Raw genomic sequence first — 15898 nt, 5'->3', positions numbered from 1 at the left:
AGTATTCATCAGTGTGAGCTCTCCCAGAGGTTGCCATTTTGGCAGTGAGACCTGGCCCTACCCAACAGCCTGTAGGCTTCAGTGCTGGGCCACCTCAGGTCAAACAACCAACAGAGTGGGAACACAGCCCCACCTATAGCAGGCAGCCTGTCTAAAGTCATGAGTCCACAGCTGCCTCTAAACACACCCCCTTGAAGTGGCCCTGCCCACCAGAGGTATAAGACCCAGCTCCACCCACCAGTCCCTCCCACCAGGAAGCCTGCACAAACCCCCAGAACAACCTCACCCACGAGGGGACAGGCAGCAGAAGCAAGAGGAACTACAAACCTGTAGCCTGAGATGGAGACCACAAACAAAGTTCAACAAAATGAGATGGCAAAGAAATATGGTCCAGATGAAGGAACAATGTAAAACCCCAGAAACAACTAGGTGAAGTGGAGATAGGCAATCTGCCTTAATAAGAATTCAGAGTAATGATAGTAAAGTTGATCCAAGATCTTAGAGAAAGAGTGGAAGCACAGACTGAGAAGATACAAGAAATGTTTAACAAAGAGCTAGAAGATTTAAAGAACAAAGAGGTGAACAATATAATAACAAATGAAAAATACACTAGAAGGAATTAATAGCAAAATAAATGAGGCAGAAGAATAAGTGAACTGGAAGACAGATTGGTGGAAATCACTGCTGTGGAACAGAATAAAGAATGAAAAGAAAGGACAGTCTAAGAGACCACTGAGACAACATTAAACACACCAACATTCACATTATAGGGGTCCCAGAAAGAGAAGAGAGAGAGAAATGGCCTGAGAAAATATTTGAAGAGATAGTAACTTAAAAACTTCCCTAACATGGGAAAGGAAACAAGTCCAGGAAGTGCAGAGAGTCCCTTACAGGATAAACCCAAGGAGGAACATGCCAAGACACACATTAATCAAAATGACAAAAATTAATGGCAAAGAGAAAATATTAAAAGCAACAAGGGAACAGCAATAAAAGCATACCAGGGAGTCCCCATATGGTTATCAGCTGATTTTTCAGCAGAAACTGCAGGCCAGATGGGAGTGGCATGATATATTTAAAGTGATGAAAGGGGAAAACCTACAACCAAGAATATCCAGCAAGGCTCTAGTTCATATTTGACAGAGAAATCAAAAGCTTTACAGACAAGCAAAAGCTGAGAGAATTCAGCACCACCAAACCAGCCTTACAACAAATGCTAAAGGAACTTCTCTAGGCAGAAAAGAACAGGCCACAGCGGACTTCCCTGATGGTGCAGTGGTTAAGAATCCTCCTGCCAATGCAGGGGACACTACCTCGATGCCTGGTCCAGGAAGATCGCACATGCTGTGGACCAACTAAGCCCGTGTGCCACAACTACTGAAGACTACGTGCCTACAGCCTGTGCACCGCAATGAAGAGTAGCCCCTGCTCGCCACAACTAGAGAAAGCCCATATGCAGCAACAAAGACCCAATGAAGCAAAATATAAAAAGAAAAGGCCACAACTAGAAACAACATTATGAATGGTAAAGCTCACCAGTAAAAGTAAGCATACATATTTGTCCACACACAAATATATCAAAACCAGCAATCGTGGGTAGGGGAGAATAAAAATGCGGGATATTGGAAATGCATTTGAAATTAAAAGGCCAGCAACTTAAAACAATCTTCTTTATATATAGGCTGCTACATCTCATGGTAACCACAAACCAGAAACCAACAGTAGATACACACACAAAAAAGAAAAAGCTATCCAAACACAACACTGAAGATAGTCATCAAATCACAAGAGAATGAAAGAGGAAGGGAAGAAAAAAGACCTACAAAAACAAACCCAAGACAATTAACAAAATTGCAGTAAAAACATACATATTGATAAATTACCTCAAATGTAAATAGATTAAATGCTCCAACCAAAAGACAGAGTGGCTGAATGGATACACCCACTTCAGATCTAGAGACACATACAGATGAAAGTGAGGGGATGGAAAAAAGTATTCCATGTAAATGGAAATCAAAAGAAAGCTGGAGTAGCAATACTCATATCAGACAAAATAGACTTTAAAATAAAGACTGTTACAAGAGACAAAGAAGGACACTACATAACGATCAAGGGACCAATCCAAGAAGAAGATATAACAATTGTAAATATATATGCAGGCAACACAGGAGCAACTCAATACATAAGGCAAATGTTAACAGACATTAAAGGAAAAAATTCACAGTAAGAGAATAATAGTGGAGGACTTCAGCATCCCACTTACATCAATGGACAGATCACCCAGACAGAAAATCCAAAAGGAAAAAAAGGCCTTAAATGACACATTAGACCAGATGAATGTAATTGATATTTATAGAACATTTCATCCGAAAGCAGCAGAATACACATTCTTCTCAAGAGCACACAGAACATTCTCCAGGATAGGTCACGTGCTGGGGGCCAGAAAGCAAGCCTTGGTAACTTTTAGAAAATTAAAATCGTATCAAGCATCTTTTCTGACCACAATACTATGAGATTAGAAATCACGAGAAGAAAAATGTAAAAGTCACAAACACGTGGAGGCTAAACAATATGCTACTAAACAACCAATGGGTCGCTGAAGAAATCAAAGACAAAACCAAAAAAATACCTAGAGACAAATGAAAGTTGAAAGCACAATGATCCAAAACCTATCAGATGCAGCAAAAGCAGTTATAAGAGGAAGTTTATAGCAATACAATTTTACCTCAGGAAACAAGAAGAATCTCAAACAACTGAAACTTACACCTAAAGCAACTAAAGAAAGAAGAACAAACAAAACCCAAAGTTAGTAGAAGGAAAGAAATCATAAACATCAGAGCAGAAATAAATGAAATAGAGATGAAGAAAACAATAGAAAAGATCAATGAAACTAAGAGCTGGTTCTTTGAAAAGATAAATAAAATTGAGAAACCTTTAGCCAGACTCAAGAAAAAAAGAGAAGGGTCAAATCAATAAAATTAGAAATGAAAAACATGTTACAGTGGACACCACAGAAATACAAAGGATCATAAAAGACTACTACAAGCAACTATATACCAATATAGAAGAAATGGACAAATTCTTAGAAGGGTACAACTTTCCAAGATTGCACCAGGAAGGAATAGAAAATATGAACAGACAAATCACAAGTACTGAAATTGAAACTGTGATTTAAAAGATTCCAACAAACACAAGTACAGGACCAGATGGCTTCACAGGTGAATTTGATCAGACATTTAGAGAACAGTCAACACCTGTCCTTCTCAAACTATTCCAAAAAATTGCAGAGGAAAGAACACTCCCAAACTCATTCTATGAGGCCACCATCACCCTAATACCAAAACCAGACAAAGATAAACCACAAAAAAAAGAAAATTACAGGCCAATATCACTGATGAACTTAGACGCGAAAATCCTCAACAAAATACTAGGAAACCAAATCCAACAATACATTAAAAGGATCATACAACATGATCAACTGGGATTTATCTCAGGGATGCAAGGATTTTTCAATATCCAAAAATCAGTGTATTACACCACATCAAGTTGAAAAATAAGAACCATGTGATCATCTCAAAAGCAGCAAAAGATTTTGACAAAATTCAGCACCGATTTATAAAAACCCTCCAGAGAGTGGGCATAGAGGGAACCTACCTCAACGTAATAAAGACCATATATGACAAACCCACAGCTAACATCATACTTAATGAGCTGAAAGCATTTCCTCTAAGATCAGGAAAAAGACAAGGATGCCCACTCTCACCACTTTTATACAACATAGTTTTGGAAGTCCTAGCCATGGCAATCAGAGAAGAAAAACAAATAAAAGGAAGCCAAATTGGAAAAGAAGAAAAACTGTCACCATTTGCAGATGACATGATACTATGCATAGAAAATCCTAAAGATGCTACCAGAAAACTACTAGAGCTCATCAATGAATTTGTTAAGGTTGCAGGATAAAAAAATTAATACAAAGAAATCTCCTGAATTTCTATACACTAACAATGAAAAGATCAGAAAGAGAAATTAAGGAAACAATCCCATTTACCATCACGTCAAAAAGAATAAGATACCTAGGAATAAACCTACCTAAAGAGGCAAAAGGCCTGTACTCTGAAAACTATAAGATGTTGATGAAAGAAATCGAAGATGGCACAAACAGATGGAAGGATATATCATGTTCTTGGATTGGAAGAATCAATATTGTCAAAATGACTATACTACACTAGCTAATCTACAGATTCAACATGATCTCTATCAAATTACCAATAACATTTTTATCAGAACTAGAACAAAAAAAATTTTTAACTTGTATGGCAACACAGAAGACCCCAAAGAGCTAAAGCAATCCCAAGAAAGAAAAATGGAGCCGGAGGAATTAGGCTCCCTGATCTCAGACTATACTGCAAAGCTACATTAATCAAAATAGTATGGTACGACACAAAAATAGAAATATAGATCAATGGAACAGCATAGAAACCCCAGAAATAAACCCACACACGGTCAATTAATCTATGACAAAGGAGGCAAGACTATACAATGGAGAAAATACAATCTTCAATAATTGGTGCTGGGAAAGCTGGACAGTCACATGTAAAAGAATGAAATTAGAACATTTTCTAACACCATACACAAAAATAAACTCAAAATGGATTAAAGACCTAAATTTAAGACCTGACACTATAAAAACTCTTAGAGGAAAACATAGGCAGGACACTCTTTGACATAAATCACAGCAATATCTTTTTTGATCTATCTCCTATAGTAATGGAAATAAACACAAAAATAAACGAATGGGATCTAATTAAACTTAAAGGCTTTTGCACATCAAAGGAAACCATAAACAAAAAGACAACCCACAGAATGGGAGAAAATATTTGCAAACGATGCGACTGACAAAGGATTAATCTCCAAATTTACAAACAGCTCAATATCAAAACAAACAACCCAATCAAAAAATGGGCAGAAGACCTAAATAGACATTTCTCCAAAGAAGACATACATATGGCCAAGAGGCACATGAAGAGATGCTCAAGATCGCTAATTACTAGAGAAATGCAAATCAAAACTAAAATGAGATATCACCTCATACCAGTCAGAATGGCCATCATCAAAAAGTCTACAAACAATAAATGCTGGAGAGAGTGTGGAGAAAATCTACACTGTTGGTGGCAATGTAAATTGGTAGAACCACTATGGAGAACAATATGGAGGTTCCTTAAAAAACTAAAAATTGAGTTGCCATATGATCCAGCAATCCCACTCCTGGGCATATATCCAAAGAAAACCATAATTCAAAAATATACATGCACCCCAATGTTCATTGCAGCACTATTTACAATAGCCAAGACATGGGAGCAACCTAAATATCTATTGACAGAGGAATGGGTAAAGACGATGTGATACACATATACAATGAAATATTATTCAGCCCTAAAAAAGAATGAAATAATGCCATTTGCAGCAACATGGATGGACCTCGAGGTTATCATAATAAATGAAGTAAGTCAAAGAAAGACAAATATATGATATTCCTTATATGTGGAATCTAAAAAGATGATACAAATAACCTTATTTACAAAACAGAAACAGACTCACACACTTAGAAAACAAATTTCTGGTTATCAAAGGGGAAAGGTGGAGGGGAGGGATAAATTAGGAATTTGGGGGATTAACATATACATACTACTATACATAAAATAATCAACAAGGATCTACTGTATAGCACAGGGAACTCTACTCAATATTCTGTAATAACCTATATGGAAAAAGAATGGATATATGCATATGTATAACTGAATCACTTTGCTGTACACCTGAAACTAAAACAACATTGTCAATCAACTATACCCCAATATAAAATAAAAGTTAAATTTAAAAAAACCCTAAAACAAGGAAACATCTATAATTAATATGAAAGGATGATTAGAAAAAATAAGTACTCCTGTTCATAAAAGAATACCATCAAAAAAATGAACATATGACCCACAGAATAGAAGAAAAGTTTTTAAGTCATGTATCTGATAAGGGACTTGTATCTGGAATATATAAAGAACTCAGAATTCAATAATATAAATGCTGAAAGGAGTTCTTCAAGCGGAAATGAAAGGACACTAATTAGTAACATACTAGTAAAAGTAAACATATAGCCAAATTTAGAATATTCTAATATTGTAATATGGTGGTGTGTTAATCACATAACCCTAGTACAAAGGTTAAAGGACAAGAGTATTAAAATAACTAACTACAATAATTTGTTAATAAATACACAACATAAAAAGAGGTAAATTGTGACATCAAAAATGTAAAAGTGGAAGGAGTTAAAGGATAGAGGTTTTGTATGCAGTTGAAGTTATCAGCATAAATAGACTTTTATATCTATAAGATGTTTTATGTAAACATGATAACCACAAAGCAAAAACCTACAGTAGATTCACAAAAGATAAGGAGAAGGGAATCAAAGCAGATCACTATGGAAAATCATCAATTCACAAAGGAAGGCACCAAGAGAGGGAGAAAGGAACACGGGAACTACAAAGCTTCTAGAAAACAGTAAGATGGCATTAATAAATTCTTTCATATCAATAATGACTCAGAATGTAAACAGATTAAGTTCTTCAAACAAAAGGCACAGAGTGGCTGGATGGGTAAAAAACAAGACCCAACCATATGTTGCCTACAAGAGACTCACTACAGCTTTAAGGTCACACATAGGCTCAAAGTGAAGAGATGGAAAAAGATATTTCATGTAAGTGGAAACCAAAAAGAGCAGGGGTAACTATGCTTATATTAGACAAAATAGACTTTAAGCCAAAATTGTAGCAGGAGACAAGGTCACTATATAATGATAAAGAGGTCAATTCAAGAGAATATAACAATCATATGTGTATCCAACATTGGAACACCCAAATACATTAAATACGAATAGATTTGACGAGAGAAATAGACAACAATACAATAATAGTTGGGGACTTCCAGTATCCCACTTTCAACAATGGGTAGGTCATCCAGACAGAAAATCAATAAGGAAATGTACTTGAACTATACTTTGGACAAAATTTACGTAACACAAATACAGAACATTCTATCCAAAAGCAGCAGAATACACATTCTTCTCAAGTGCATACAGAACATTCTCCAAGATAGAGTTCATATCACAAAGTCTTAGAAACTTTAAGAAGATTGAGATAATACCAAATAGCTTTTCTGACCAAAATGGTATGAACTAGAAATCAATAACGAGGGAAAAACTGGAAAATTCACAAATATGTGGAAATTAAACAACATGCTTCTGAACAACCAGTGGGTTAAAGAAGAAATCAAACCTTTAGCTAGACTAAGAAAAAAAATCAAACTCAGACATGAAAACGATATTACAACTGATACCACAGAAATACAAAGGATAATTTTAGACTACCATGAACAATAATACACCAACAAATTGGGTAACCTATAAGAAATGGATAAATTCCTAGAAACACACAAGCTACCAAGACTGAATAAGAAAGAAATGGAGAATCTAAACAGACCAATACTGAGTAAGGAGATTGAATTAGTAATCAAAACTCTAACAAAGAAAAGCCTAGGACCAGATGGTTTCCCTGATGAAATCTACCAAGCATTTAAAGAAAAAATAATGCCACTCCTCCTCACACTCTTCCATAGAATTGAAGAAGAGGGAACATTTCCAAACTCATTCTACGAGGCCAGCATTACAGAGAAAACTACAGGCCACTATTGTGATGAATATAAATGCAAAAATTCTCAAAAAATTATTAGCAAACCAAATTTAATAGCACATTGAAAGGATCATACCATGATCAAGTGGGATTTATCCCAGGGATGCAAGGATGGTTCAACATCCATGAATTGATCAATGTGATATACCATATTAACAAAGTGAAGAATGAAAATCATAGCATTATCTCAATAGATACAGAGAAAGCTTTTGACAAATTTCAATATCCCTTCATGATAAAATCTCAACTACAGAGTATAGAAGGAACATACCTCAACATATTAAGGCCATATATGACAAATCCACAGCCAACATCATATTCAATATGAAAAGCTGAAAGCATTTCCTCTAAGATCAGGAGCAAGACAAAGATGGTCACTCTCACCACTTTTGCTCAACGTAGTATTGGAAGTCCTAGCCATAGTAATCAGCAAGAAAAATAATCAGAAGGAATCCAAATTGAAAAGAAGTAAAACTGTCACTGTTTGTAGATTGCACATGACATGATACTATATACAGAAAATCCTAAAGCCATCAGAAAACTGTTAAAACTAATATTTACAGTAAAGTTTTAGAATATAAAATTAATACACAGAAATCTGTTGCATTTCTATACACTAGTAAACAATAGAGAAAAGAAATTAAGAAAACAATCCCGTTTATAATTGCATCAAAAAGAAAACAACATCTAGGAATAAATCTAACCAAGAAGGTAAAAGACTTGGAAAACTATAAAACATTGATGAAAGAAACTGAAGATGACATAAATGGATTGGAAGAATTAATATTGTTAAAATGATTATACTACCCAAGGCAATCTACAGATTCAATGTAATCCTTATCAGAATACCAATGGCATTTTTCACAGAACTAGAATAATTCTAAAATTTGTATGGAAACACAAAGACCCCAAATAGCTAAAACAATCTTAAAGAAGACCAAAACTAGAGGCATAAGACTCCCTAATTTCCAATTATACTACAAATCTATAGTGATCAAAATAGCATGGTAGTGGCAGAAAAAACAACATAGATATCAATGGAATAGAGAGCCCAGAAACAAACCCAGGCTTACATGGCCAATTAATCTATGACAAAGGAGGCAAGAATATACAATGGGGTAAAAACAGCCTCTTGAATAAATGGTGTTGGAAAACCTGCACAGCTACATGCAAAAGAATGAAACTGGACTACTCACACCATATACAAAAATAAACTCAAAATAGATTAAAGAATTATATGTAAGACCTGAAACCATAAAACCACTAGAAGAAAACATAGGCAGTACGCTCTTTGACGTTGGTCTTAGCGATATTTTTTTTGGATCTGTCTCCATCAAGAGAAACAAAAGCAAAAATAACTAAATGGGACTACATCAAAGTAAAAAGCTTTTGCACAGCAAAGGAAACTATCAACAAAACAAAAAGGCAGGGACTTCCCTGGTGGCTCAGTTGTTAAGAATCCACCTGCCAATGCAGGGGACATGGGTTCGAGCCCTGGTCCAGGAAGATCCCACATGCTGCAGAGTAACTAAGCTCATGTGCCACAACTACTGAGGCTGCTCTCTAGAGCCTGCGAACCACAACTACTGAAGCCCGCACACCTACAGCCTGTGCTCCACAACGAGAAGCCACTGCAATGAGAAGCCCACGCACTGCAATGAAGAGTAGCCCCCGCTCACCGCAACTAGAGAAAGCCTGCTTGCAGCAATGAGACCCAACACAGCCATAAATAAATAAATAAATAATTTTTAAAATAAATTTTTAAAAAGGCAGTCTACCAAATGGGAGAAGCTATTTGCAGACAATGTATCTGATAAAAAGTTAATATCCAAAATATACAAAGAAATCATACAACTCAACATTAAAAAAAAAAACCCAATTAAAAAAATGGTCAGAGGAACTGAACATTTTTTCCAAAGACGACATACAAATGGCCAACAGACACATAAAAAGATGTTCAACATCACTAATCATCAGGGAAATGCAAATCAAAACCACAGTGAGTTATGCCTCACACCTGTCAGAATGGCTATTATGAAAAAGACAAAAATAACAAGCAGTGTCAAGGATGTACAGAAAAGGGAACCCTCCTGTACTGTTGGTGGGATTGTAAATTGATGCAGCCAGTATGGAAAACAGTATGGAGTTTTCTAAAAAAAATTAAAAATAGAACTGCCATATGATCCAGGAATATCACTTCTGGGTATTTACCCAAAGAAAACAAAATCATTAATTTGAAAAGATATATGCACCCAATGTTCATTGCAGCATTATTTACAATAGCCAAGATATGGACGCAATGTAAGTGTCCATCAATAAATGAATGGGTAAAAAAGATGTGGTATATATATGCAATGGAATGTTATCCAGCCTTGGAAAAACGGAAATCTGGCCATTTACAACAACATGGATGGAACTAGAGGGTATTATGCTAAGTGAAATAAGTCAGACAGACAAAGACACATATACTGTATGATCTCACCAATATGCAGAATCTAAAAAACAAAGCAAATAAAAAAAAATGAAAAGACTCATATAGAGAACAAATGGGTGGTGTCAGAGGGCATGGGGTTGGGGGAGTGGGTGAAATAGGTTAAGGGGATTAAGAGGTATTGATACAAACCTCCAGTTGTAAAATAAATAAGCCATAGGGATGTAATATACAGCATAAAGAATATGGTCAGTAATATTGTAATAACTTTGCATGGGGACTAGACTTACCGAGGTGATCATTTCATAATGTATGCAAATATCAAATTGCTATGTAGCATACCTGAAATGAACATAATATTGTATGTCAACTATATTTCAATTTTTTTTAAAGTAGAATTTCAGTGGGTGACAATTTCAAGAGATTGTAAAGCTCTGGAGATTTTTTTCTGACACGGGGATGAGCTAAATGTGAAAAAGTCCCAACACCATATATATCAAAGTTCTTAAGAGCAGCAAATACGTGATGACCTAAGGAGTAAACTCTAAAATTTAGATAAATCAGATATTTGGTTTTCTTGCCTTTTAAAAATAACCTCTATCAATATTTACAGTATTTTCCTAGTTAATTATGTAGCTTGGATTTTACATGTAAACTGCCCTTGGATTTAGTAGAACAGTAGCTCTTTTTTGTGTTGGAAGATCTAGTTCTCTTGATGGTGAGCTATTTGAGCACCAGAAAGAGTTCTGGCATGAATTTCTGGGTGCCACTCCACAACTGTCCAGCAGAGGGACCACAAGCTCTTCTTTTCCCCTTCTCTTGCAACTTTTCCTTTTCTCAGGCTGGAGGCCCTCAAGATGATTAATCTCGCTGATTGACCCTTGGAGCTACACCCTATACACTCTGATTTTAAGCAAACATAACTTTTCTAGGAAAAATTTTCATGTCACTTTAAAGAGCTCAAGAGAAGGCTTGAGCCTTCTGAAGTGTCCTGCAGGCCTGTTCCAAAATCTGTTTCCTCTTTGTCCAATTTAAATCACTCACTGACAAGTTTGTCATAAAATTCCTTGAGATGAGTTGGGCTGAAAAGCAAAATACATACTCTGTATATAAATATACAGAGTCTATTCTATGCTAAAGTATATACTATTTACAGTCTTGAGAGAGATCTTCAATAACATTTTAACGTGTCTATTTCAAATAAGCAATATCTATGTGAAATGAGAGCAATTTGATATTCAGATGCTATTTTATCTTACCACAGCTTCCTAACATAATTACCTAAGATACTTCTCAGGAAAACCAGTGTTTTCCTTTTAGAGAAATGAGAGCGAAAAGACACCAGATCCTCTGGCCAAAGAGATTTCTCAGCTCAGCAGCTAACAATGGCCCACCACCTGGGGTCCCCATTGTTTCTGGATCACACACAGGTGAGTCTAGGGAACTGATGACTTCTCATCTTAACACCGTCTTGCTTTGATACACAACAGCTCTGTGGGTCTTCAGGTTTTGTCCCAGACCCAAGACACCCACTGACAATGCAGCCTTCAGACCCTTTAAACTTGTGGGTTATCTTCAAATAAAATACTGGAAATCACACAGAGGTCTAGCCCCCTCTCACCCCATTCGCCAGGTAAACAGATCTCCTATACACTGGGATTCCTGAGAGCCTTTGGGAAACATCTGAGGTGTTTCGGGGTTAGATGTGTGACTAGATTTGTCAGGGACAATTCTATGCTTTGAGAACGTGAACATCCGTATGCTTCCGATGAGAAGCGGGGCCCTTGGCTTCAGAGTCCAGCTGGAAGCTGCCTGTGAAGGCTGGGGGGCCGGTCCTCCCAGGCATTCACTGCACCAGCCGGCCTCAGCACCAAAACCACTCAGTGTGACGGCTGCTTGCCAGCAGGTGCATAAGACCCCTCTGTGAGATACATATGAAAAGACTGGACTTCTAAAACAACCTCTGGTAATGTGGACTTGGATAAGCAAATGAAGAATGATACGTTCAGAAAAATTCGGAAGAAAAGTTCAGAAAAATTCCTAGAGCTCCAGTTGCTTACCACTTCTATAAATAATAAGGATTTACCCAACATCAGTCTTTGAAAGCTGGTCTTGTGTTTGGTAATTAAAGTGATGAAAGATCCTCACTGCCAGCTCCATGGGGACAGCAAGCCAAGGACTCAGACTCTTGATACAACAGTCACCGTCACAGTGGCTCTCCTGCCGTTTGTCACCTTTGACCCTTCACGTGTTGAGCACCCTGTTGATCTCCTTCATAGATCCAGGTAGTTATTACCCCTGCTGAAGGAATCCCTTACCTAGTCAGTGAAAGCCACACTAAAATTCTTATAAACTAGTGCATTCCTTGAAGCTTCAGTCACCCCACCTCTGTCTTGGGGTATTATTTATAGTGGGTTCAGCCACATTTCTCGGCACTCTGTTCAAACGAAGTCCCCTCCACGTCGGTATTTCTCAAAGTGTGTGTCTCGGGGCACCTTCATCAACCCAGCTGGACCACAGGCAGACCTAATCAGCGTTCCAGCATCAGACTCTCACAGTCAGGGCTGAGGAACCTGCATGCCAGCGAGCTCCTAGGGAGATACTTCCATGCACTGAAGTGGGAGCCCCACTGCCCAGGAGAGAAATGCTCCTTGTGTGATAGCTCAGTAAGATGTAACACTTTAGAGCAGGATAGAAACTGAGGGCCTGGGAAATGCAGTTCACAAGTGGCCCCCCAGGACCCAGCAAGTCTGTGGTTGGAGCTGGGCCTCGTCTTGGCCTTTCTTGACTCCCTGTGCCTGGGCTTTTAGAGTCAGTGAATGGGGGGAATTTTATAGTGTAGAAAATTCATAGGATTCCTTGAAGCACAGAACAGGGATGGTGCCCTGTTGGCTAAGAGGTGAAGCCATCCCAGGAATCTCTGTTTAAAAATGCCACTTCACAGCTCCAATGTGATTAAAGATCTAAATGTAAGACTGGATACTATCAATATAAAATTCTTAGAGGAAAACATAGGCAGAACACTCTGACATAAATCGCAGCCACATCGTTTTTTGATCCGTCTCCGAGAGTAATGGAAATAAAAACAAAAATAAACAAATGGGACCTAATTAAACTCAAAAATTTTTGCACAGCAAAGGAAACCATAAACAAGATGAAAAGACAACCCACAGAATGGGAGAAAATATTTGCAAATGATGCGACTGACAAAGGATTAATCTCCAAATTTACAAACAGCTCAATATCAAAACAAACAACCCAAAAAATGGGCAGAAGACCTAAATAGACATTTCTCCTAAGAAGACATACAAGTGGCCAAGAGGCACATGAAAAGATGTTCAACATCCCTAATTATTAGAGAAATACAAATCAAAACTACAATGAGATATCACCTCATACCAGTCAGAATGGCCATCATCAAAAAGTCTACAAACAATAAATGCTGGAGAGAGTGTGGAGAAAAGGGAACCCTCCTACACTGTTGGTGGGGATGTAAATTGGTGCAGCCACTACGGAGAACAGCATGGAGGTTCCTTAAAAAACTGAAAATAGAGCTACTGTATGATCGTGCAATCCCACTCCTGGGCATATATCCAGAGAGAAACATGGTCCGAAAGGATACATGCACCCCAATGTTCATTGCAGCACTGTTTACAATAGCCAAAACATGGAAGCAACTTAAATGTCCATTGACAGAGGAATGGATAAAGAAGATCTGGTACATATATACAATGGAATATTACTCAGCCATTAAGAAGAATGAAATAATGCCATTTGCAGCAACATGGATGAACCTAGAGATTATCATACTAAGTGAAGTGTCAAAGACAAATATCATATGATATCACTTATATGTGGAATCTAAAAAGATAATACAAATGACCTTATTTACAAAACAGAAACAGACTCTTTAAAAACAAACTTATGGCTACCAAAGGGGAAAGGTGGAGGTGGGGAGGGATAAGTTAGGAGTTTGGGATTGACATTCACATGACTATATATAAAATAGACAAATCAACAAGCACCTACTGTATAGCACAGGGAACTCTACTCAATATTTTATAACCTAAATGGGAAAAGAATTTGAAAAAGAATAGATACATGTATATGTATAACTGAATCACTTTGCTATACACCTGAAACTAACACAACATTGTAAATCAACTATACTCCAATATAAAATAAACATTTAAAATTAAAAAACCAAATAAGTAAATAAATAAATAAAAATGCCACTTCAGACATCTCTGAACTCAGAGCGAAGAAATTAGCACAGGATACACAGTGGGCCTGGGCCCACTGGCCTGACACCCTCCTCCAGCTGCAGACTTGGGCTCAGTCCAAAGCAGCCGGTTCTGATGCAATCACACAACGCCGGCCAATTGCCTTCATTCATCATCACAGTAAAACCTGAGTCCTTAACGCTCCCCACCAGCAACAAAAATCATTTCATTACATAATTCATCACAATGGAGGCAGCAGGGTGCTTCGGAGAGCCCCTCTTCCATCACTGACTATTGATGGGAGCTCGGCTTGCTAAGCAGACACTATTAGGCACCCCAGAACCAAAGGCCCCAACTGCAGCCTGCCCTGTGTGCCCAAGGCAAAGGAATGCCAGCAGGTGGGGAATCTCTTCTGGGGCCTTTTCTCTCTCTCCCCTGTCTCCGTCCTGCCCAGGCTACCTGGGACCACCTGTGCACCAGGACCGAGCTCTCTGGGGACGAGGCAGGGCCCTTTTCCTGCTGTTGTTTAGCCCGTGGATGTCACTGCTCTCACCGAGAGACTTCCCACGCTCCCAAGCCCAACCTGACCCCCTGGGCACCCAGATCTGAGAAGACAGTGTGCCCCCTCCAGTCCCTACCCTGGGGTGAAGGGAGGAATGGAGCCCCCGGGGTGCCCCAGACCACACCTCACCTCTGCCTTCGAAGCTCGTCCTTGCTGTGTCGCGCTGCGCCCAGGCCCCGGCCTGCAGTGACTGGGGGCCTGGCCGCTCCGGCCCTCTGCCACCTGCTTTCCTTGGTCTGTGTGCTGCTGGGGCAACTGCCAGGTCAGTTGGCTACTCAGCCTCCCAAGCAGTTTCCAGAGAGCAGGAGGCTGCAGGAAGTGCTCCCGGGCCTGTCCCTTTGGCATTAGCCCCCCACACCCCCCAACCCTCCCCAACTCCCTGCCTTTGTCAAGGTCACTTGTTTTCCACAGGCCTCCTTATCTGCCTTGACGCGTCCTAGGCCAACTGCACTCCTTATCACAGTAAAACCTGAGTCCTCACGCTCCCCACCAGCAACAAGAATCGTTTAATTACATAATTCATCATCATAGAGGCAGCAGGGCACGTAGGCGAGCCCATCTTCCACCACCGACTACTGATGGGAGCTCAGCTTGCTAAGCCGGCACCATTAAGCGCCTCAGAACCGAAAGTGCCAGGTGAAAGCTGCCTCGTGAGGTTTGACCCTGAAAGTCAAGGTCATCCCCCCATCCCCACGGGTGGCTTATTTTATGCCCAGCAAACTCCTCCCCAGAGAGGGTCCTCCCACCTCCGCTTTTAGGCCCGTGGCCTGCTTCTCAGCGGTGGCTGGGTCTCCCCGCGCTCCCACTCTTGGGCAGGCCCTGGCGTCTGAACTCACGTCCATCTTTACGGTGTTGTTCACGCAAAGGGACCTCCTCGTGCTTGGCTGACGCCTGCCACTGTATCTGGGCACAGAGAAGTGGTCTGGGAGCTCCCCAAACGCTG

This window comes from Leucopleurus acutus, assembly GCF_964270905.1.
Source record: "Leucopleurus acutus genome assembly, chromosome: 9".
Lineage (NCBI taxonomy): Eukaryota > Metazoa > Chordata > Mammalia > Artiodactyla > Delphinidae > Leucopleurus > Leucopleurus acutus.
Note: the sequence above shows the minus strand (reverse complement) of the source record.